We start from the raw sequence: 24,114 nt of genomic DNA on the forward strand, positions 1-24,114 counted from the left end.
AGGTTTTACTCCAGGGTAAGCAGCAACTTAGGACCAAAAAATTGGTATTATCCATCACATTGAATTAATAATGTCATTTATTAATGAATAAGAGGAATTAACATTTAATAGTATATATGGATTGCATTTTATTGTATTCATTCTCTTGTTTCAAAAGTCTAAAATCATTTGTGTAAGGAAATGTCTAGTTTTAGGATTACATGTGTGAGTAACATTTTGACTAGAATTCTCAGAACCCATACTGGAGGGCCACGAGAAAACTTTTTGTTTGAGCCTTGTGCAGTCATAGAACAATTTTTAAACTGGAAAGTTCTTCAGAGATTCAGTAGAGAGTAAACTAAAACCCCAAGAGATTAAAGGACTTTCCTAAGGCCAGACAGCTAATCCACAGCAGGGCCCTGAGGAGCATCAGGTCGAATGGTGTCCTGTCCGGGCCCCCTTCCAAGGCACGGCTGTTCAGAACTGTGATCCAGGAAGGTGGATTATTCAGAACAGGAGGCCCGGAATGCAGTGTCTTGTCTGAGACAGAGCTTTGCTCTTCCTTTTGCAGGCCTCTGACTTGTGGAATACAAGTTGAAAGACAAGAAGTTTAGAGAGGAGAGTGAACAAGAGAACCCACTCCACCCCTAGCACCCTACCAAGGCCAAGGTCACTGCAAACTCTGGCTTCAGCATGTGCAAGTACATGCCAAAGAGGGCAACAGCTGAGCCAAAGGGCTATTTTTAACATTTCTAAACCACACTGGTTGCATGCCTTAGAAGATGAGCTACATAATGATTCTCTGTTGGAAGGTTCTTTTTTTGCTTAAAAAAAAGATTCACTTTTCTAAGGGCATCTACACTGAAGGGCAGCGGATAAATTCTAAAATTCATCTTCTTGTTTTTAAACATTTAGTGAAATAACAACAGTATGGTAATTATTGATTTCAAACTTAGAACTTGCCCTGTTTGTAGATGGAATTCACCTGAAACATTCTAATATGACCTATGTTCTATTGGTTCCAACCATGCACTAAATATGCAGGGATGTTCCAAGCTGGTTTTTAGGGGTGCCCAGGGATTCCTTCCGAATGCTCACAAACGCATCGACTTAGTTGCCAAATGGGGTCAGCCGGTCCTACAGCTTGATTTCCTGTGTCCTGGCCCTGTTACTGGTCTGACCTCATGTCTCCCTTTCCCAGGCCCATTCCTACCCTGGCGCACCTGCTGCTCCTGTTGCTGTCTCTCTGAGAGCCCACCCCTTCCCGGTTAGTAGACCCCTGCACCTGCAGCCTCCTCGGTGACCTCTGCCATCCTGGGCTCGCAGACTTCTGTTGTGAAAAGAGGGAGGAGATGAACTGGGTTTAAGAGCTGGCTGCAATGTTAAGCTAAGAAAGTGGCAAAAAATCACCCAATGCAGAGAGTAGTTTTTAAACTGAGGGTCGGATGGCTCTGTGACCTTAAGGGTCAGCTTCCATGCTGGAACGAGCGAGCGCTGGAGACAGCGTGCACCTGGAATCTCTTTATTTTTATAGGGGGACTAACAAAGGAGTTTCATAGAATGTTCTTCACCAAATAAGGCAGGGATAAGGTTTCAAGGGTGGAGTCTTGCTTCCTGATGTCTTGTGGTCAGCAGATTGATTGACATCTTGGCAAGTCACACCCATCTCAGATGCTGGGTGGGACCTTAGGCAGAACTTGAGGGGGAGGAGCACCGGCATCATGCGACCACTCCCTGACAGGGAGCCTGCAATGCCAGGCCTATCCCCTCACATCGCTGCAATGCACAATAGCTCACACACAGCCCATGGATGGCTGGCCACAGGGAGTGGGGCAAAGGGTCTGTATGACGTTAAGATCATGAAGTGTAGACAGTGTCATGGCATGAACTGAACTGTTTCCTCCTCGGGCCGCTAGTCACTTTTTGAAGCTTCCTAATTAAGAATACATTTTATATATATAAATTTTGGGGGGGGGGAATTAACCCAGAGGTGCTTAATCACTGAGCCACATCCCCAGCCCTTTTTAAAATTTTATTTAGAGACAGGGTCCTCTTGAGCTGCTTAGGGCTAAGTTGCTGAGGCTGGCCTTGAACTTGAGATCCTCCTGCCTCGGCCTCCAGAGCTACTGGGATTATAGGCATGTGCTGCCACCAGGCCTGGCTCATTTTATTAATTTTAAAGCATTTTACCCCCTGAAAAGGGGTCCATAGGCTTCCTAGACTGCCAAAGGGGACTGTGGCACAGTGTTTAAGAAACACTGCCCTAGAGGTTGATTTATCATAAAGGATATTAGAAGTTATTTTTCATTTTTGTAATCAGAGAGTTTATCCTTAGAGAGTCAAGTTGTGAGCTCTGCTCTTGCAGAATGAGAAGACTCACTGGAACATCACTTGTTAGTTCTACTAAGATCTTGGGTCCCAATTTTTCTTCCCTTGAGAGAGAACTTTGTCATCTGACTTAATAAAACCCTGGTCCTGGCTGGTGAAGTTTCCAGGTGGGTTTTTGAGTGTCCTTTTCCAGCAAGGTGCATGTTGAGGGCTGAGTTCTACCATCCAAAAAGATATTGAGGTTCTAACCCCTGCCACCTGTGAATGTGGCTGTATTGGAAATAAGTTCTTTTTTATTTTTAGTTTTTCTTAGTTAAACATGACAGTAGAATTCATTTTGATAAAATTAATCACACTATCTATCTATCTATCTTATTCTCATTAGGACCCCATTCTTGTTGGTGGACACAATGGTGGGGTTCACGTAGGTGTTTTCATATGTGTCATAGGAATATTATGTTAGGTTTATTCTACTGTTTTTCCTATTTCCATCCCCCCTCCATCCCTTTATTCCCCTTCATCTAATCTATTGAACCTCTCTTCTTCCCCTCCCCCCCTTTATTGTGGTTTAGCATCCACATATCAGCAAAACCAGATGGCTTTTGGTTTTGGGGGGGGATTGGCTTATTTCACTTAGCATGATAATCTCCAGATCCTTCCATTTATTGGCAAATGTCATAATTTCATTCTTCTTTATGGCTGAGTAAATACTCCATTGTGTATATGTACCACGATTTCTTTATCCATTCATCTGTTGATGAGCATCTAGGTCAGTTCCACAGCTCAGCTATTGTGAATGCTATAAACATTAATGTGGTTGCATCACTGTAGGGTGCTGACTTTAAGCCCTTTGGATATATGCTGAGGAGTGGGATAGATAGATGAGAGATAGATGTTAATCTTTATCCTAGTACGGATTTCCATAATATATGGATTCCATTCTATATGGATTTCTAGTTTTCTTAGCACCCTTTGTTGAAGAGGCTGTCTTTTCTCCTGTGTGTGTGTGTATGGGTGTGTTTGGGGGCCTTTATCCAGTCTGAGGTAATTATATTTAAGTGAGTTTGTCTCTGTGTCTTCTATTCTGTTCCACTGGTCTTCTTGCCCATGTTGGTGCCAATACCATGCTGTTTTTGTTACTTTAGCTCTGTAATATCATTTAAGGTCTGGTATTGTGATGCCTCCTGCTTTGTATGGAAATAGGTTCTTTACAAATATAACCAAGTTAAGATGAGATCAAATTCTACAAATATACTCCGCATATATGGTCCTTGTAGATGTAACCAAGTGAATCCAATAATAAGTGGTTCTTATTAGAAGTGGAGAAGGGACACACAGAGAGAAGAATGACATGTGACCATAGAGACATAGATGGCAGTGATAGGGCTACAAGCCCAGGGACCAAGGACTCTTGCTGACAACCAGAACTAAGGAGAGGCCAGAAACTAAGGAGGACCCCAGAGTCTCAGGGGAAGACTTGCCCTGCTGATACTTCAATTTTAGACTTCTAGCCTATAGAACTGGGAGAACAAATTTCTGTTGCTTTAGGCCACCAAGATTGCAGTACCAGGCTGGGGATGTAGCTCAGTGGTAGAGCACTTACCTAGAAGCATGCACAAAGCCCTGGGTTCAGTCCCTAGTAAAACACACACTTGCACATGTGCACACGTGTGTGTGCGCGCACACACACACACACATTGCAGTATTGTGTTACTGCAGCCCTGGGAGGAATGTGTCCCAGTGTGTCCCAGGGACAATAGAGGGAAAGAGAGTGGAAAACCAATTGAGGTCACAAAACTGGTTTTGTGACTTTTAGAAGCTCGTTGCTAATAAGGCTTGTACACCAGGCAGGATCTGGTCTGAGATGAACATTAATGGTTGCATACCATCTGGCTGTGCGATTGTGGAAATATATAGTTCCCACCCACGTCCAACTGGCAGAGCCTAAAGCTACCCAAAATAGCCGTACAATTGTTTGGCCTAGAGATTGGCTTAGCTCAGCAGACAGCAGGAGCCTCTCGCCCTTCTTGTGTTACACTTGGCTAAAGCAGCCCTTATCTCACAAATGCTTCAAGTGAAAGTGTCTCTTACATTTTTGCTCCTTTCCCCCCTTTCCCCTGGTCCCCAAACATAAGTTTAGGGAAGACTGGGTATCTGCGTTTTCTTAATGATCTCCCTGCCCCTCAGGAAGGGCTCAAGTTTTTATTCAGTGATGCATGAAGTCTGCCCACAGGTGTGCTAGACTTCCCTCTCTCCTAATTCCCAGGAGTGAGCAGGACGTGGGCCAGATTAGGACTCACTTGGTTAATGCTGCAGCCTTGTTTACTCAAGAAGACAACCATGTCACCATATATTAGGATACCAATTCACACACCCACTTTAGAAAAAGACGTTGAGCCGGCAGGCCGAGACATTCTGGGCGCTGAATACCTTACCTCCCTGGTTTGGACCCTCCAGGAAGGGTGGTGGAAGTCAGGAAACAGGGCAAGGACAACTGACTGTTTGGGTTGTCCAGGCCAGCATGCCCACACCACGCCCCTCCTCTTAAGTCCCCAGTTCCCTCATGATTGGTTCATTTCCGGGAGGTGAGTCCTGAAATCTGCTGTGCTCCCAATGGGTCCATAAATAAAGCCCTTTCAGTACATAAGAGCATTCACAAAAGCCACCTGATCTTTCAATAAATAGTATCCCTTGGACTAAATGCAAAGTCAAATATTGACCCACTAAATTTATACTCATGTAATCTAATCTTCATGTCAGAAAAATAACCTTCAACCCTGTTCCTGATTCAGAGAGAGAGAGAGAAATTGCTGTTCCTTTGGTCTCACAGAAAACCACGATATCTAGTTCTGCTCCCAAAATCAAGTTTCCAGTTAAAGAAAAAACTTGCTGAAAGAGTCCACCGATCAGGTAAATGACATTAATTAAACCAATCTTGCATCCCCAGAATAAATCCATGTGATCATGGCATACAATCCTTTCCATGCATTTCTGGGCTCTTAGTTTACTAGTATTTTATTAAAGAGTTTCGTGTCTCTATTCATGAAAGATATTGGCCTGTAATTTTATCTCCTTGTGATGTCTTTGACTTAAATATCAGGGTCCTACTTGGTCTCATAGAATGAGTTGGGAAGTATTCCCTCCTCATCCATTTTTTGGAAGGATTTATGAAAAATTGGTGTTAGTTCTTTAAATGTTTGTTGGGATTCACCATGGAAACAATTTTTGCCTCGCTGGGGTTGTTTTGTTCTGTTTTTGGTTAGTAGCTCTTTAATGGTCGTAGGTCTAATCGGATCTCCTGTTTCTCTTTGAATCAGTTTCAGTGGATTGTGTGCGTCCATGTGGTTTTATTCCATCCCATCCAGGTTGGCTCATTTGTTGGCCTTCAGCTGCTCATGGTATTTCCTTATAATGCTTTTTATTTCTGTGAGGTTGGTAACAACGTTCCTTCTCTCATTCCTGATTTTAGCCTGTTTTTCTTTGGTGAATCTAGCCAATTAAAGGTTTATCAATTTTGCTGATCGTGTGAAAGAACTGTTGGCGTCACTGTTTTTCCCAATGCTTCTGTTGTTCACATCATTAATGTCTGTCCTGATTTCTTTTATTTTCTTCCTCCCATTGGCTCTGGCGACTAATTTGTTCTTCTTTTCTCCAGTGTCTTTAAAAAAAAGTTGGGTTATTGATTTGAGATTTTCTTCTTTTGTTTAATATAGGAGTTTAGAGCAATGAAAATCTCCCCTGCTCCAATGCACCCCATCAGGATTGCTGTAGGGTGTTTTCATTTTTATTCATCTCAAAGTGTTTTCTAATGAAACTTGTGATTTCTTCTTTTTAAATTCCGGCGTATTATGGATTCCTCAAATTTCTTTCTGCTTATACTGCACTTTCAAGCATTTCTATTATCTTTTTAAAAACCCACAATTCTCTCTGTAGAAGCTCATTGTCTTGAATCTCTGTGTTTTTTAATTTCCACTGGAGGTCATTTATATTCAGCTTAAAGAACTTGCTTTCCTATTTCTTTAAAGTGGGACTGGTAGCCAGGATTTCTCCCATATTGTATCTCATTGAATCTGTCTTTGTTTCACCCCAGCTTTTGAATGATATTTTGTTGTATAGAAGCATCTTGGCTGATAGTTCTTCTCTTTAGTGCTTCAAATATATCACCCTACTTTCTTCTCACCTCCAGTATTTCCAATGAAAAGTCAGCTGTTAGTCTTTTTTTGCAGATCTTTCATATAGAATGAGTCATTTTTCTCTTTTTGCTTTCAAAAATTTTCTTTTTGACTTTGGCCTTCAGCATTCTTACTATGATCTGTCTGGGTGTGGATTTTATTTGTGTCAGTGTAATCCTCCTTGTAATTCATCAACCTTCTTGCAGTTAGATTGTTGGTAGACTAAATGTTTGCTTTTAAATCCATTTTAGGACATTTTCAGCAATTATTTATTTAGACTTTCTGTGCTATTTTCTCTTCCTGTCAGGTACTCTAATTAGTGTATTTTGGTGTGCTTAATGTTATCCCACATTTGCCTAAAGTTCTGTTCATTCTTTTTCCTCCTTTTCTCTCTCTGTACTTCGTATCTCATAATCTCTAGCTATCTGAATTAGTCAGTTCTGATGACAATAACAAAATACCTGAGGCAACTAACTTTATAAAGAGAAAAGGTTTAGCTTGCAGTTTTGGAGGTTCACAACTTACATTTTGGGAAGTTCAACATCCAAGATTGGGTGGTCCCATTGGTTTGGCCTCTGGTGAGGACAGCACACAATGGTGAGAGTACATGTAGGAACAAATGGTCACATCTCAAACCAGAGAATAGAGAGAAAGAGAGAGATTAGAGTTCCACAGTCTCCTTCAAGGGTACACCCAATGACCTAAAGACCTCCTGCTAGGTCCCATCTCCTAAAGGTTCTACCACCTCCCCAGATAGCACGACTCGGGGGACTAGGACTTCAATACACAATCTTTTGGAGAATATTCAACATCTAAGCCACAGCACTGTCTAGCTTCAATTTTGCTGATCCTTTCTTCTGCCAGTTTAAATCTACAGTTTAGCCTCCCCAGTGAATTTTTCATTTAAGTTATTATAATTTCTAACTCCAGAATTTCTGTTTGCTGCTGCTTCTTCTTCTGTTTTTTTAAAAATAATTCCCATCTCTTTATTAATATTCTCTACTTCACGAGACATTATCATTGTAACTCCGTTGACTTTTTGAAGCATGATTTCCTTTTGCTCTTTCAACATATTTATAATCACTACTTCAAGTCTTTCTAAAATTCAACATCACTTGTTCTTTCAAGTAAAAATGATGTTTTATGGGAAAAAAAATTGGCTAGTTCGTTACACATTACAAATGTTCTCACAGCTGATTTCCCTTGATGCAACCATTGTTCTTTGATCTACAGCCACATACCTCCCAGTTTGTCACCCCGTGTGGGTGGAGGTATGTCTCTGCATAATGATCCACATGGCCCTGAAGTAGAGATTTGAATCTGAGGATTTTTCCTCATCCTGTGACTCTAATTTTAGCACATTTTCACACGACCATGATGAGCATAAATGGTTTTAGAATGACTCTAAATTTCAGTGCTTTGCTTAAATTATGGCAGTTGAAGCCTTCTTGACTATAACAGCTGTTTCGGAGGGCAGGACACAAATGCAGAGTGGTAGGTAGGACAGATCACCTGCCTGAGGGAATGAGAAGAGTTGCTCGTTCTTTCTAAGACATCACTGATAAGAACCAAGGCCCGTGGGCCATGAAGATGTTCATTTTGATCACGCTTTTCTTGGATCCCCTCAAATGGTACTGGATTTGAGATGGAGGAAGAGATTGGAGTCAGAATCTCCTTCTTATCTTGAGAAAAAGCATTAAGAGTTATGTCCTTCCTATTCTGACCAGAGCTGAGAGCACATGGGAACATGATCCATGCCAATGTAATGGTGATGACAATATTGTCAAGAATGATGATGATATGTCTAATAAGGAGCCCACATTTCTAGTTGCAAAAAAATTCCCTTTTGACTACACCTACTATGTTCAGTGCAGGATCTAAGAAGACACACTCTCAACTATCACACACAAGGAAATTCATCAGATTCTTATCCCATTCAAGAATATTTTTAGCTGTTATGGTGAGAAATTTTAATAAATTTATTAAGAAAATGAAACCAGGTAGTAATGTGTCTTGTTTTGGAGTTTCTTAGTTTATTCCTCCTGCTTCATTGTTTTGACTTTTCTTTGATTTTGTCTTTTGGGTCCCCCAGCCTTGGTGCTGTGCACTGGCTGGTACCAGGTGGTGAATGTCTTTAGGATCTTGGTGAAATAATGTGTGTGCTGAGAGCATGGGCTGAGTGGGCAAATCTGCTTGATATACCCATCTGTCAGTATTTATTGGAATAATTATCACTAAAGACCAAAATATCAATTAAGTCTTTTTCAATCAATATAATAAATACAAAGAATAACATGGCTCTGAGATAGTTTTGAGGAGGCAGGATATAACATTGAATATAGATTGTATCTGTCTGTTTTCTGTTACTACAACAAAATCCCAAGGCTCGTTACTTTATAAGGAAAAGAGGTTTACTTAGTTCACAGTTCTACAGGTTCAAGTGTATGGTGCTGAGATAAACTTGTCTCTGGTGATGCCTCAGGATGGATAGCATCTCCAAGGTAGGAGAGGGAAGAGATTACATGGTGAGACAGGAAGCCACGGAAGGGAGGAGCCAGGCTTGCTCTTTTATAACTCTCTTGAGAACTGAAGGGACCCACAAGAACTATGCTAATCTTTTCTGAAGGCAGCTCCCCTGATGACCTGAATTCCTCCAATGAGGCTCCACCTCTTAAAGGTTCTGTACCACTCTCAACTTCATCATAGTGGGGACCAAGCTTCTAACAGAGGGACCCATGGAGGACATACTCAAACCATATCCAAACCACAGCAGGTTCATTGAAAACCCCAGCATAAAACTCTTGGCTGGCCCAAGATGCAGGACAAAGGCATAGTGACCTAGTACTTGCTGTCTGTTTTCGTACTTCCTACAAACATTTGTTAGTACCGCAGCGTGTTGTACAGGGAGCAAGCAAACCCCAGGGTCTCTGACTTTAATGCCTTAGATGGAACAGTATGTAAGTTCAAGGACAGACTCCACATGCCTCTCATCTTGAGGGCTAGGCAGGTTCTCCTAAAGGAAAAGACGGCCACTCTCCCTTGCATTTTTTTTATTATACTGTTTCCTAAAGAAGCACCAACATACAGGTGGTAATGTGGTTACATTAAAACCAAAAGGAACTGACAAATCAAACACAGAAAGGCCCCCAAGCCCAGTACCACCCAAGCTGGCCTTCCTGGTATTACTGCCAAAGAGTGGAGCCCAGGGTCTAGGTTCTGAGTAGCCCACAGAGCCTAAGAGTGGAAGAGACAGCTTCATGGCCAGGGCAGCTGAACAGGGCCTCTGGAGCCATTGCACAGACTGGAAGCAAACCCTGCAGTCAGGTTGAATCAAAGGCATCTCGGGGTTCCTGGAGGAATCCCCCACGGGGGAAGTCCAGGCCTGGCCATTGTGTAACAATGGAGTGAGAGCTCTGCTCAGTTTTGAGGTCTGTGTATTTTACACAATGAAATCCATGACTCTCCTTCGCTGACGCTTCTCACTCCCCGAGGTGGGTGGCAAGCAGGTCACTTGCAGAGCAAACAGGATCGAGAAACTGGCAGGTTGAGATGTCCACTGTAGCCCCTGGGCCATTTTAGATTCAGTTCTGCACTCTTAGCATTCATGTTCCCGGGAGGAGCAGACAGGATGCTTTGGGAACACGTGTCCTCTTATGTGCCCCTCGTGGCGGAACATGCTGGCTGAGGGTCCAGGCATCAGACGAGGCTTGTCAGAGACCCCATGGCAAGGACTTGACTGGGGTTGATCAAGAGAACTTGCAGCTAACACTGATGAAAAATTTTGACTTCCAAGCTTTAATTAAGTTAATTCAGAAGACATAAAAGCATGCTGAGTGAAAAACTTCTATGTCCCTAAACATTTATTTTGTTTCCCTGGAAGCAATCAATACAGCAGTTTTTCCAGTTTCCTTCCAGAAATAGCTTATGCAACCAAGCAATCACATATATATGTTCTTAAAGAAAAAAAATGGATTTGTGCCAGATTTTTATATAGTGCATAACACTAAGTGTACATTTTCTTTCACTTCAGGGGAAATGGTTTTCAGTTTTTCAAATTACAAAATATGCATATTTATTATAGAAAATACACAAAGGAAAAGCAAGAAAATGAGAATTGTTCATTATGCTGCATTTGGACATAGCCTCGAGTGACCTGGGATTATTTATATATCCTTCCAGTATTTTTACATGACATGTATAATATATTTCCTTGGGGTCTTGTTTTGTTTTTCTCTTACTACAGTGAGTTGCAAATCAACCTTTCCAAGTCATTAACTGTATCTTCTAGACTTTTGTTTTTTTGGTACTAGGGATTGAACCTAAGCATACTTTACCACTGAGCCACATCCCCAGCCCTTTCTATTTCTTTATTTTGAGACAGGGTCTCACTAAGTTGCTTAGGGCCTTGCTAAGTTGCTGAAGCTGACCTCAAACTTATGATCTTCTTGCTTAGGCCTCCCCAAGCCATTGGGATTACAGATGTGTGCCTCTGCGCCAGGCTTGACTTCATTTTTTTTCTTTTCATTTTGTACTGAGGATTGAACCACCCAGGAGGGCTTAACTACTAAGCTGCATCTCTAGTCCTTTTTAAAAAAATTTTATTTAAAGACAGGGTGTCACTAAATTGCTTAGGGCCTCACTAAGTTGCTGAGGTTGGCTTTGAACTTGTGATCCTCCTGCCTCAGCCTCCTGAGCCACTGGGATTTCAGGCATTCACCACCACACCCAGCTAGACATCACTTTTCAATGGCTTGTTTATATGTAACATAATTTATTTAACCAAGATATTTTATTTGAAACTGACTTTGGTTACAGTTTTGCACCTTTGTAAGCCTTAATTTGATATATAGTTAGCCTTTATTTATGGAAGACTTTATAATTTAGGTGAACATTTCCTAATGAGAAGAAGACAGTCCTTGTCTTGATTTTGTATGTCTCCAGGGCACTGTACACAGCTAGATGAATCTAACTATTACAAGGACATATCTGTAATAAACACAAGTTTTAAGTGTAAACAACCTCAGAAAGGATTGGGTTTCTGATAGAAATTGCTTTCTGGAAGACAGGATAGCATTCTTTGGACTTAGAGCTACAGATTCTGTTGAGGGTTCACCAGGGATCTACTCATTCTATTTATAGAAAGAATTGTGACTTGGTGTCTTACATACAAAACAAAGTCAGAAGAAGGGCATCTGGCCTGGTGTAGTGGCACATGCCTATAATCCCAGAGGCTTGGGAGGCTGAGGCAGGAGGATCGCGAGTTCAAAGCCAGCCTCAGCAAAAGCGAGGCGCTTAGCAACTCAGTGAGACTCTGTCTTCAAATAAAATACAAAATAGGGCTGGGGATGTGGTTCAGTGGTCGAGTGTCCCTGAGTTCAATCCACGATACCCCTCCCCCAAAGAAGAAGAAAGGCATCTGTTTACAGTAAGCACACCCTCTATGATTTCCATTCAGTTGGGACAAAAGAATACATTTTGCACCCCAGGGAGCTGTAGGGCGCCCAGACCACCTGAAACACACCAGATAAAATGCTTTCTGCACACGACAAAACCATTTCACACATTATTGAAAGCTACTTTCTCGAAACAATTCCCTGCTTCTTAGGACGAGTGTGTTTTAAACGATGAAGTCTGAGTGCTTGGTGAGCATGCGTGAGGCCCTGGGATCAATCTCCAACACTGTGAATGTCTAAAGGATGATGGTCACAGGCCTGGGGGTTGTCACTCCAGCAGAGTGCTTGCCTAGCATGCAGGAGGATCCGTCTCCTAGCACTAAAAGCTGAAGAGGATCAATTGTGTTCTTGTTTATTATTATTCTCAGTGAAGCGGCAGAATCTTTGTAGCTTCTTCAGTCTCCAAGGAAGTCTTCACCATTCCTAACTGTGAATCTCTAAAATAGGAACAAAGAGAAATGCTTCCAGGAAAAGGACCAGATAAGCCAGAAGGAGGGGAGAGAGAGCATACCTTTAAATGTTCGCTCCATTTGTGATTCAGATGCAGTTTGACATTTCAAGTCAAGAGGGATATCTGGGGACCACTGCTGTGCTGACAGAGCCCGTGCTCGGCGATGGAGAGAGCCAGGGGGACAAGGATAGAGTGTGCCCCGTAGTCGCGGCGACACTAGGGCACCTGATGCCTTTCTTCTTTTGAAGAACACTTGCACCATCAGCCCCAGGCTGGGTTTAGGCTTGTGCACGTGGACAGCAGTCTCCTGAAAATCTCTGAATACAATTATAAAGAAGAAAATCTCAGGTCTTTTCTTCACTGGAAACTAGACTCTTGACTATTATCTGCAGAAGGAAGATATTTCTTGGGTTTGCCTTTCCTGGAAGGTATAAAAAGCTTTGCTTTTCTTTTGAGACAGGGACTCACTAAGTTGCTAAGGCTGGCCTTGAATTTGTGATCTTCCTGCCCAATACTACCTCCTCTCCAAAAAAATAATTTCTATTTGTGAATTTTTTAATGATCATCCTTAGAATGCCTATAGAAGAAGTTTCAGTACTCTCAAGATGACACTTTTATACCTTTCAAGTGACCGTTTTTTCCACAATGCATCTGATCTCACAATGGGCCCCATACCCTAAAAAAATTACAGTTCTGGCTGGGTGCAATGGTGCACACCTGTCATCCCAGGGACTTGGGAGGCTGAGGCAGGAGGATCACTAGTTCAAAGCCAGCTTCAGCAAAAGGGAGGTATTAAGCAATTCAGTGAGACCCTGTCTCTAAATAAAATGCAAAATAGGGCTGGGGATGTGGCTCGGTGGTTGAGTGCCCCTGAGTTCAATCCCCAGTACTCCCTCCCCACTGCCAAACAACGTTATACTTCTGTCTTTCAGGAATAAGATACAGTCAGCCAAAGTTCATGAAGTAATCTACATAAGCCTTGAAACATGGGCCACTGTTTTTTTAAATTTTTTTTAAACTTTTATTTTTAAATAATTGTAGACTCACAGGAAGTTATAAAAATAGTACTGAGAGTTCCCCATACTTTCCCCTCAGCTTCCAAGGGTAACACCTCATATAACTGTAGTGTACTATCAAAACTAGAAAATTGGCATTGATATTGGTGCTATTGCTACGATTCTTTTTGACATCTGACAGTATAAGACCTGAAAATTGAAAACTAAAACCCATGAAAAGGAATGAGCTCCATCTACTGAGATGGACTTGTCCCAGGTTTAAGTTCTCCACACCCCACCTGCTGATGCTATTTTGGTTTTGTAAATTAAAATGCTGTCTCCTGTAAAAACTGCTAATCCCAGTCTCCAATAGGCAGAGCGGCCTCTCTGATCTTTTGTTCCTTGCGCCACTGAAGGGGAAGGGGGCATCCTTGGGGGCCTCTCCTGGGGGTGTCTAATGTTCTTTTCCTCCCTCCCTCCTTCCATTCTGGTATTGGATTGAACCCAGGGCCTCACCTATATCAGGCAAGGGCTGTACCACTGAACCACATCTCCAGTCTTTTTTTTAAAAAAAAATTTAAACATTTAATTTTTAGGTGTAGATGGACACAACACAATGCCTTTATTTTTATGTGGTCTGAGGATCGAACCCGGGTCCTGCCTGTGCTAGGCGAGTGCTCTACCGCTGAGCCACAATCCCAGCCCCTCCAGTCCTTTTAAATTTTTATTTTGAGACAGGGTCTTTCTGAGTTGCCAAGGCTGGCCTCAAACTTGGGATCCTTCTGCCTCAGCCTCCCAAGTAGCTGAGATGAGAGGCGGGCCCCACATGCCTGGATTGCTCATTTTTACCTATTTATTTCTTTATTTGTCGCTTTTAAAACCTTTTATTTAAGTGATTCTTGATTCATTTTTTCAGGTTCCTGCAGTTGGAAAAGAGAATCAATTTGTTTTTTAAACTAGGAAACATCAACACTTTTCTCTACTCCTTTTGCCCAGTGAAACCCCTGAAAGATGTTTAACTGAAACTCTGTGATCCAAGGAACTGGGGCTAATCATTAACCAGTTAATTGAAAATGTAGGAACCATCACCAAAGAATGACACATAGATCTCACCGACTTCCTCTAACTTGGCTCAGATGAATGTATTTATTCCCCGGTGTTTTGATGTTGGGTTGCAGGGAAAAAATGTGCTTTAGTGGAAAACTATGCATTATTAATAGTGCCACCTCTGCCTTATCAAGTTGATCTGTCAGAGTTATTGTAAAAATCTATACTTTGCTGGTAACTGAGAGACATACAAACTGCCCCGTCAGCTAAGGATAGACTTTCCTCTCCCCAGGAGAAAAGTCGGTCTGTGTCCATCTGTACTTTCAATTCCACATGACTCCTTATAAATTTGTTCTGTTTTGACTTCTTCTTTGAAGGGTTATGACATTTGCCTGCTCCTTCATCTGATACATGTAATAAGATCTTTTACATGAATTCACTTTTATATCTAAATGGGTGTCCTTTTCCTTTTTCCTCAACTTTTATCAGGGTCAAGATTTTCTCTTTGAAAATTGTTCACTGGTCAGAGTTTCTTCTCTTTCTTTCAAAGATTACACCCAGACACCAATGATTTCCACTTCCACTCTCCATAAAGTGGAAATAGAGCTTCAAGATACCTGCAAGATAGTTTGGAATCTGAACACTTCTGGATTTACGTGACTCCTCGTTTCCTGTCCCCAGGCATTTAGGAGGGTCTCACCTACTCTGAAAATAATAGCAGTTACTTTTTGACTGTTATGGTTTGGATAAGATTTGTCCCCACCAAAACTCATGCTGAGACTTGATCCCATTGTGGCAGTGTTGGGAGGTATGGCCTGGTAGGAGGAATTTGGGTCATAGAGGTGGAGCCCCCATGAATGGCTCAATATCCATCTGAGTTCTCACTCTTGTGAGATTGGATTAGTTACCTCTAGAGCAGATTGTTACAAAGTGAGTCTACTTTTTTTTTTTTTTGCTACTGTTGATGCCCTCCACCACACTATGACATAGCACAGGGCCCTTGCCAGATGTGGTGACCTTGACTTCCCTGCCCCCAGAGCCATGAGGAGCATAAACCTCTTTTCTTTATAAATTTCCCAGACTCAGGTATTCTGTTAGAGTAAGAGAAGATGGTCTGAGACAGCGGCATGGTATTTCCAAAGCATTCATCCTGAGTTTCATAGACATATATTTTTTTCCCTTTTAGTACTTATTTTTCACTAATTTTATTCAATCACATAACAGGAGTCTAACCAGTTTCAGTGGATTTGAACATGAACACATCTGACATGGTAAACATATAATGCCGTTGGCTGGAGCAGGGCCTGCCCATCACTGACTTGCCAGTCCCAGGAACTTTCTATGCTATGGTCACTCTGAGGTGCTGGGTTAACCCTGTGAGGACACCGAGGGAAGGCCAGTTCCGAGCCTGTGTGGCAGAGACTGGCTGACTGTCCACATACATCTTTCTCCCAATGTGCGCTCAGCTAGACCTCATATGCCAGACTCCCTGGTAATCACTGTGGCCCTGGAACTCCATGCTAGCCGATGGGGTTTAAGCAAAAGGGACAAATGTCTCTTCTAGGTCTGCCCCATGGAAACCTCCCCCAGACTGTCTCCAGCTTTCTTTCCCTTCTGCTGGACTGAGTGCAACTACCACCTTCGAAGTCATTGATCAAGATGGCAGAGCCAAAAGACATTAAGAAGCCTGGGTCCTCAGATCACTGCTTAGAGGACTATCACTTTTTGGACTCTATCTGAAGAAGATACGAACTTCCGTTGTGCTTGAAGCAGTCTGGATGTCTGGGTTTGCTTGGTACAGCAGTGAGCACCATTGTCCCTGAGCTAAAGCTTCTGGGGCAGCCCCACGGCTGACCCCTCTGTTTCTACTCGTTGAGAGGAAGACCAGTCTTTCCGTGGGATTCTCTGCTCAAAGCATGTCCACAAGCACAGTTAGTGTGATGAAGTGGCCACCTGCTGAGACATCCTTTAAAAGGAGAGCGGGTAGAGTTAGGTTTCTCACATCTTTTCACAAAGACGTCTTGGGGGCCTACTGCATATCAGGCCCTGTTCCAGGCCCTGCAGATATGCAGCAAAGTTGACAAACAGTGGGGACAGACAGGAGCAAAATGACTGATGCTGTACAAGACAGCTGGAGATGTGTGCTACGAAGAAGGGCCCATCAGGGAGGGTAGATGGAGAGCTGAGGAGGCAGGAGATGTCTGGGATCTCCAGGGTCCTGGTCAAGGAAGGGCTCAGTGGGAAGGTGGTGAGGGGCAAGTCAATGCCTAGCTGGGGGAAGAGCATGCCAAGAAGTCAGGTCAGAAAACACAAGGCCTCCTAGAGATGCACTCAGGTTAAAATTCTACTTCCAGGACCCAGTTTAAGCCTAATCCAACCTGGACTGGGGTGGGAGAGGATGTCTTCAATGGCCACGCTCCTGAGCACGGCAGGCCCTGGTGCTCATTTTTTCTCTTAAACTGCAGATCAGTATGCCATCACAGGGGGCTTGCTTGGCGCCTTGGCCACACCTGTGGTTTGGGCCATCTTCACTGTTTTTGCTATGCTGCAGGACCACTGTGTCACGGTTCTTGGTGATTTGCATTCCACCTGGCTCTTCCTGCCCTGTCTCTGTCCTGTCAATCTGACCAACGAGACAATCACTTCTAGGAAAACTCAGGCTGATCACGCTCCTCCCCTGAACCTCTGCAAGGTCTCTCTGTAGCCCTTTTCTTCAAAGCCCCTCCAAGTGCTACCCTGAGCTGCGTCTTCTGGGCTAACCCATCCTGGTCCTCTGGCTCTAGCAGCCTGCATGTGCACCGTTCGCTCTCTCCCCCACAGCCCTGGGTCCAGAAGGAAGGTTTATGCCTCAGAGCTCATCCAAGCCCCTTCCCACAGATTCAAGCTCAGATATACAGGGTCATTTTGAGAATGGGGGTTTGGCCAACATTCACACCTGAACCTTTCAGAACCACGTGATCCCTGACAAACGAGAACCCACGAGGGCTCAGGAGTGTAATCAACTTGACCCAGGAGCAGGGTTTGGGCCCAGCATCTCTGGTTCTCAGCCCTTCCACATTCTTACTGTATTTTGGTTAGGTTACATATGACAGGAATTATTTAATTGCCACGACCTGTATGGCCATTAATTCAGGTACCAGAGGGGGTGATGAGAGGACGAAGAAAAGACAAACAGACACACAAATAGAGAAAAAGCTGGGGCTTGGTGGGTCACTAAACCCCAGCAGGGAGGGAGATGGTGACCCAGAACCAGCTCAGCACATTTACTACATAAGTTTTAAAACCAAAAAGGTTATTATGAGAAAGTTTCTTCAAAAAACAAGCAAAACCAAGGTCATAGGTATGAGCAGCCCAATTATGATTATCAGCTTCTGCCCACAATTTTCTACCCCTGGGAAGCTGGTGTCTGGACTTCATGGTCAAAAACTGATAGTTCTCTGGCTGGCACAGAATGTCCTTTTTACAGGGTGTCACCATAGCAACTGGGCAATCTTTAATGGGCACCTTCGCACTGAAAGTTCCCAGGAGAGGTATTGCCTGTGTCCCAGGTCAGCTCAAGAAACATAATCCAGTCACTGCTCCCAACACTTCATATTTGTCAGGTTTACAATGTTTGGTTAATAAGCCTCCAATTGTAAGTTCTAGTTAAAAGAAAGACCATCTTACTACAATTGTGCAGTCACGAGGTTCCCATGTGTAGGGTGAGTGAATAAAGAACAGTATGCCCTAACTGTGTTCAGGTTGAGAGAGCTGCATACCAGAGGCCGGGTGACTTATAAACAACATAGATCTATTTTGCACAGTTCTGGAGGCTGGAAGTCTGAGCTCAGGGTGCCATCATGGTTAGGTTCTGGTGAAGGCTTTCTTTGGGGCTGCAAAATGCCAACTTCTTGTTGTGTCTCCACATGGTGGACAGAGTGATCTAGCTCTCTGGCTTCTCCTTGTAAGAACACTGTTCCCATCATGAGGGCTCTACCTTCATGACCTTGCTACCTCCAAAGGCCCCACCTTCAAATACCACGACACTGGGAATTAGATTTCAACATATGAATTTGGGGGACATATAAACATCTAACCTACATGGAGCCCCATGTACCAGGCCCTTCATTTTATACAGTCGATGAACAGACTCACTTCAGTAAATGGAGTCACAGTTGCTTTTATTTATTTATTTTTTTGGCTTCCCTTTTCTGCATCCCTCCCCCAAACCCCAAAACAAAATAACAACAAAACCCCAAAAGAAGACCTCTGTCTGTTCTGAAGAAACCTAGAAGTGGAATTGCTTCACAGACAATGTATGCATTTTTATATTTGAAAAAGCAATTGTTTAGCCAGATGCACGCCTGTCATCCCAGAGGCTCGGGAGGCTGAGGCAGGAGGATCACCAGTTCAAAGACAGCCTCAGCAAAAGTGAGGCACTAAGCAACTTAGGGAGACCGTGTCTCTTAATAAAATCCAAAAAAAAGGCTGGGGATGTGACTTAGTGGTTAAACCCCCCTGGATTCAATCCCTAGTAGTCTGTTTGCATGTCCCGTCCCCCCCCCCCCGCCCCCACCAAAAAAGCAATTATTTAGCTGGGAATGGTGGTGCACACCTGTAATCCCAGTGGCTCAGGAGGCTGGGGCAGGAAGATTGCAAGTTCAAAGCCAGACTCAGTAAAGGCCTAAGCAATGTATTGAGACCTTGTCTCAAAAAAAAAAAGGCTGGAGATGTGGCTCAATAGTTCAATGCACCTGGGTTCAATCCTTGTTTTTTTCTTTTTCTTTTTAAAAGTGATTGTTTAAAAAATATTCTTCTGAATTCGATCTGCTAGCATTTTTCCTAGGAATTTTATGTTTAGATCCATTGATGGGAGTGTTCTGTCTTCTCAAGTTCTTTTCCTCAGTCTTCAAGGAGGGGGGCATCCTGATGTAAGTGGGTCAGAGTCCAGGATGTTGGTGGTACCAAGTTCATACATTATGGGCTCTAGTGTGCTTCTCCCTCCTCTGCAGACCCTCCTCTCCCTCTTGATCTCACATAAGCACTGGCAGTCCAGATTTCCCTTCCAGGCTTGGGAAGAACCTGGTGCAAAGATCTGAGCACAGAAGGAGAGAGGGTCTAGCCTGTGCTCATGCAGGGTTGCAGGTCACCTAGGATAAGGAGGACCCTTAAGGCCCCTACGCCTTTGTCCACATCTCCCAGGAACCCTAGGAAGAGGATGACCAGGGCGAGGCAAGATTCAGCCCATTCCTGAACGCCATTTCCATATGTTCAAAAGCTCATCCCAAGAGCAGAGTCTTTGCCAAGTTTTAGTCTTATCTATTTTGAAGAGTGATTTAAAAATGTCAAGCATGTGGGACTTTTGGTGTTTATATGAAATATTTTTTGCACCTTCTTAATTTATTATTGCGATATGATAGATGGCCTACCAGGCAGCTAGTTCCTTCAAGAGCAACGCCCTGAGGCCAAGGAGTTGTTAACAAGCCCTGTGGGAGGGAAGGGGAATTAGGAAATAGAGCTGCTTCATGTCCTTTGAGATGAAAATGTGTCCCGTTATAAATCCATTCAGCAGGGGTTTTGCTGGGGCTCTAATATCCAGCTCTAAGTGAGCACTTCAGCTGAGATGACACAAAATTACTTTTGGAGAAAATGAAACCAACAATTGATCAATACAGCATATAATTAAGAGGAGAAAGTGAAGAGTCAGGGGGCCAAGATTCAAACTCTGAAACTATTAGTGAAGTGGCCCTAGAGATGTTACTTAATCTTACATCTCAGTTTATTTATTTACCTATAAAATGGAGATATTTTGGCAGCTCCCTTGTGGAGCTTTCCTAAGTTTTAAATAAGGTAATATATTTAAAGTGCTTAGAACATTATTTGGCATTCAGTAAATTCTAGCTTGCTTTCTTTCTTTTTTTCCCCCAGTTCTGGGGGTTCAACCCACAGCTGCTCTACCATTGAGCTACATTCCAGCCCTTTTTATTTTGAGAAAGGGTCTTGCTGAATTGCAGAGGCTGACCTCAAACTCATGATCCTCCTACCTCAGCCTTCTGAGTCGCTGGTATTATAGGTGTGTGCCGCTTGTTGGGCTCTGGCTATTATTTATAAGGATTGATTCCATCTGGTAGAAGCGAACACTTCAAGGATGGAAGACTTATGCCTAAAAGCTTTGTTCCTCATGAAAATTGGTAGAGTGACAGCCAGGATCCTGCACTCCCTCCCCAGATAATGAACACTGGACCCAAGAACATCAAGTATAGGTGATCCCTGACTCAGGATGTTTGATTTGTGATTTTTCTTTTCTTTCTTTCTTTTTTTTTTTTTTTTAGAGAGAGAGAGAGAATTTATAATATTTATTTTTTAGTTTTCGGCAGACAGAACATCTTTGTTTGTATGTGGTGCTGAGGATCGAACCTGGGCCGCACGCATGCCAGGCGAGCGCGCTACCCCTTGAGCCACATCCTCAGCCCTGATTTGTGATTTTTCAACTTTAGGGAGATGCAACAGTGATAGGTGTTTAGTAGAACCTATATCTGAGTCTTGAATTTGGGTCTTTTTCTGGGCTAGTGCTACAGGGTATGATACCTTCACCAGGGGGAGCGCTGTCCACAGCTGACACTCTATAATGTGTTGCGTTGCTCAACTATGGTGTTCGGTAAATTGGATATATTAAATACATTTTTTTTTTTGCACTGGGAGTTGAATGCAGGGTGTTTAACCACCCAGCCACATCCCCAGCCTTTTTTTTTTTTATGTTTTATTTTGAAACAGGGTCTCTCTAGGGCCTCGCTAAATTGCTGAGGCTGGCTTTGAACTTGTGATCCTCTTGCCTCAGCCTTCCAAGTTGCTGGGATTACAGGGGTGCACCACTGAGCCCAGCTAAATGCATTTTTGACTTACAATATTTTCAACTTATCATAATGAGTTTATTGTGAATGTAACTCCATTGTGAGTCGAGAAACGTCTGTATAGTCAGATGTCTGTTGAGACTCTGCCTTCCCCTGGCCCCACCCACCTCTTCCAAGGCTGCCCATGATGACCAAAACCCCCTTCCCCAAAAGTGCTAAAAAGGGTTTAACAGAGACTGTTGCCTGACCCAGTTGCTCCATGTGCCCCTTTCCTCAATTCTCTTCAGAGAGAGGGCCACCCTTTCAATTCCATCTCAGGCTCTTCCACACACTGCTATACAATTCCCTTGAATGCGCTCTCTCCCTTTCCTCTAGTTCCAGTTTTTGTAGTGGGTTTTGGAAAATTGCTTTTCCTCTTTTCATTCCATTTATCACTCTCTGTCCCCCACCAAATATCTCAATCATGGGCATGAATCCAATCAGTGTCAGGGATAGATTTGTATAAAGAAAAAGAAAAACCACCCGACCTGAAAAGTAAACAGCACAAAGGTCAAATGACAAGGAAATGGCAGTCACAAGAGTGTATATGGTTGCCAGAGTGTGGTACTGATAGGTCCTCCTCCCAGCCTCAGAAGGTGGAGAGCAATTACTGGGGTTGGAGCCTCCAAGGGAAGACTTCCCTGAAGGACCTGAGAAGGACTTTCCCAGGCTGTGGCAGTCCCGATCAAAGGGGTGGCCTAGGAAAAGCCAGCCGTACTCAGAGGCAGGGACTAGTTAGTCTCTATTTGGGGGGTTAGTATTGGGTGAACCGATTCTTTAGTACTGTGTAGTTTAAAATTTTTTTTTAAATTGTCTTTGGTTTTCGGTGGTATGAATAGCAGATGTCATTTTCAGGGCCAATGCTGTACAATCTTATAACTTTCTAGAATGATTTGTGATCTGAAGTCAAACTTTTCACTAATATTTATAAAAGCATTAAAAAAGTGGGGGGGGGGGAGTAATAAATCCCTATGGTTGAAGTAGACTTTTCTGTTGGGGACAGAATTACTCAGTTCTAATATTAATTGTGTCTTATTAGATTGTTGACTCATAAACCTACAAATGATGACGTTACTTCTTCAGTTTGAAAATCGAAATCACAGCATAATAGACCCCATACTAAAAGCAATACATGCCTGTGGATCTTTTATCCAGGATTTAAGGATGATTTTCATAAGCACATTTTTTTTTTTTGGTACTAGTGCCTGAAAAATCATGGTATGTATTTTGAACCTTTGATGAGGCAAAACTAAAACAAGGGTTAAAAATAAAGTTGAATGGGGGAAATAATGCCTACAGAAATTTATTTTATATTTTGGTACCAGGGCTGGAACCCAGGAGTGCTTAACCACTGAGCCACGTCCCCAGCCTTTTTAAATATTTTATTTAGAAACAGGGCCTCACCAAGTTGTTTAGAGTCCTGCTAAATTGCTGAGGCTGGCTTTGAACTTGTGATCCTCTTGCCTCAGCCTCCCGAGCTGCTGGGATTACAGGCATGCACCACGGTGACCGGCTGCCTACAGGAATATTATTATCTAATGATAAGAATCTTTTTTTTTTTTTTTTGTAACTGCAACCCAAAGTACATTGCAACATCCTCAAGTTGCAATTGTAACAGTGCAAATTTGCAAAGTTGCTGCTCGCTGTTCCTTCTGTCTCAGCTCCACCCATGTCTGGTGGCTGAACATCTGTAACTGACGCTACTGTTTCAAGTTTCTTTCCCTCCACTGCACAAGGAAGAGAAAACACTTCGCAGTGAGGAGGTGAAAACCACTCAGGGGCGAGTCCTAACAGCCTGGCTCCTTACCCGGGCTCTCTGCATATTTATTTGTTAACTTAATTCATTAATATTCTCCACTGCTAATTTTTCCCGTGACAGTAGGCACAGGGACAAAGCCATCCTCTCTGTGCGCTGGGCGTGGCCCCTGCGTGAGGAGGGTTCCTTGGAGGTGGCGGACGACCTCGTTCCCACCTTTCCCGGGAACTGGGCCCTAGACCCGCCAACTCCTCTGCCTGGGGCGCTCCCTGTGGGCGGGGCCGGACCGCGAGCCGCTCCGTGATTGGCTGTGTCCGAGCAACCGCGGCAACGCCTGGATAACAGAGACGTGGACCCGCTGAACCTTCGCGCAGCCGGCGGAACCTTCGCGCAGCCGGCGGAACCTCCGCTTTGCCCATTAGCAAGATGCTTACCTCGCCCGCCCTCTCGGGTCCGATGGGCCCTGGAGGGTGGGTGGGGGGCTGCTGAGCCGGAGCCGCTTGCCCTCCATCCGACATTGCCTAGTAAGTGGGGGGACACCATCCTGCCACGCCAGGACCTGCGAGGCGCTGAGCTTTCCGTCAGGTTGCGTGGGGGGAAAACTTGGAAGGATGCCGAGTTTCCTAGCTGAACTGCAATCCTCCCAAGTGCTCAGCGACCTCCCCATGCTCACTTAACTGTGGTTGTCGGGTCGAGTCCAGGGACAGGTACCTGCCCATCCTGCCCTAGAGAGCTTTCCCTTGGCACCTTGCTCCCTGCAGAAGCTTAGCCACTCGGGCAGAGAACCAGCTCCCTGGTTTCTGTCTATGCCACAGTTCAACGTAAGATGACGAAGTCCACTTGGGCTTTGGAGGTAATACGAGAACCAGGAAAACTAATTTCTAATAAATAATGATAAATATAAATAAAACCTCAAAATGATCTGCTTTGCACTAAAGCTTTCCACAGATTTCAGTTCCGGAAAGGCCTCTGGCTGCCTTCCATTCCACACGTGGTGTCACAATCACACCACTTTCTTTGACTCTTTTTTTATGGGCATAAAACTTAATAGTTAGCTTTAGTTT

At 43.5% G+C, this 24,114-nt stretch overlaps 1 protein-coding gene across 5 annotated transcripts in view; it reads left to right on the forward strand.

The window, feature by feature from the left end:
* Positions 1–24,114, forward strand: part of Vwa3b (von Willebrand factor A domain containing 3B) — a 256,834-nt gene that overhangs the window by 17,980 nt on the left and 214,740 nt on the right. For 2 of the 5 annotated variants that reach the window (XM_046440343.2, XM_058578292.1), the window contains exon 1: positions 23,384–23,574. The exons of 1 other annotated variant lie outside the window; for it this stretch is intronic. The gene's annotated coding sequence lies outside the window, so the exon portion shown is untranslated. Of the gene's footprint in view, positions 1–5,124; positions 5,218–23,370; positions 23,575–24,114 lie in introns of those variants that run through there. 2 more of the 5 variants (XM_058578291.1, XM_046440342.2) reach the window with 2 other exon arrangements.

Source organism: Marmota monax, unplaced genomic scaffold (assembly GCF_021218885.2).
Source record: "Marmota monax isolate L192 unplaced genomic scaffold, Marmota_monax_Labrador192_F-V1.1 WCK01_AAM20220418_F8-fsc00210, whole genome shotgun sequence".
In the NCBI taxonomy this organism is placed as follows: Eukaryota; Metazoa; Chordata; class Mammalia; order Rodentia; family Sciuridae; genus Marmota; species Marmota monax.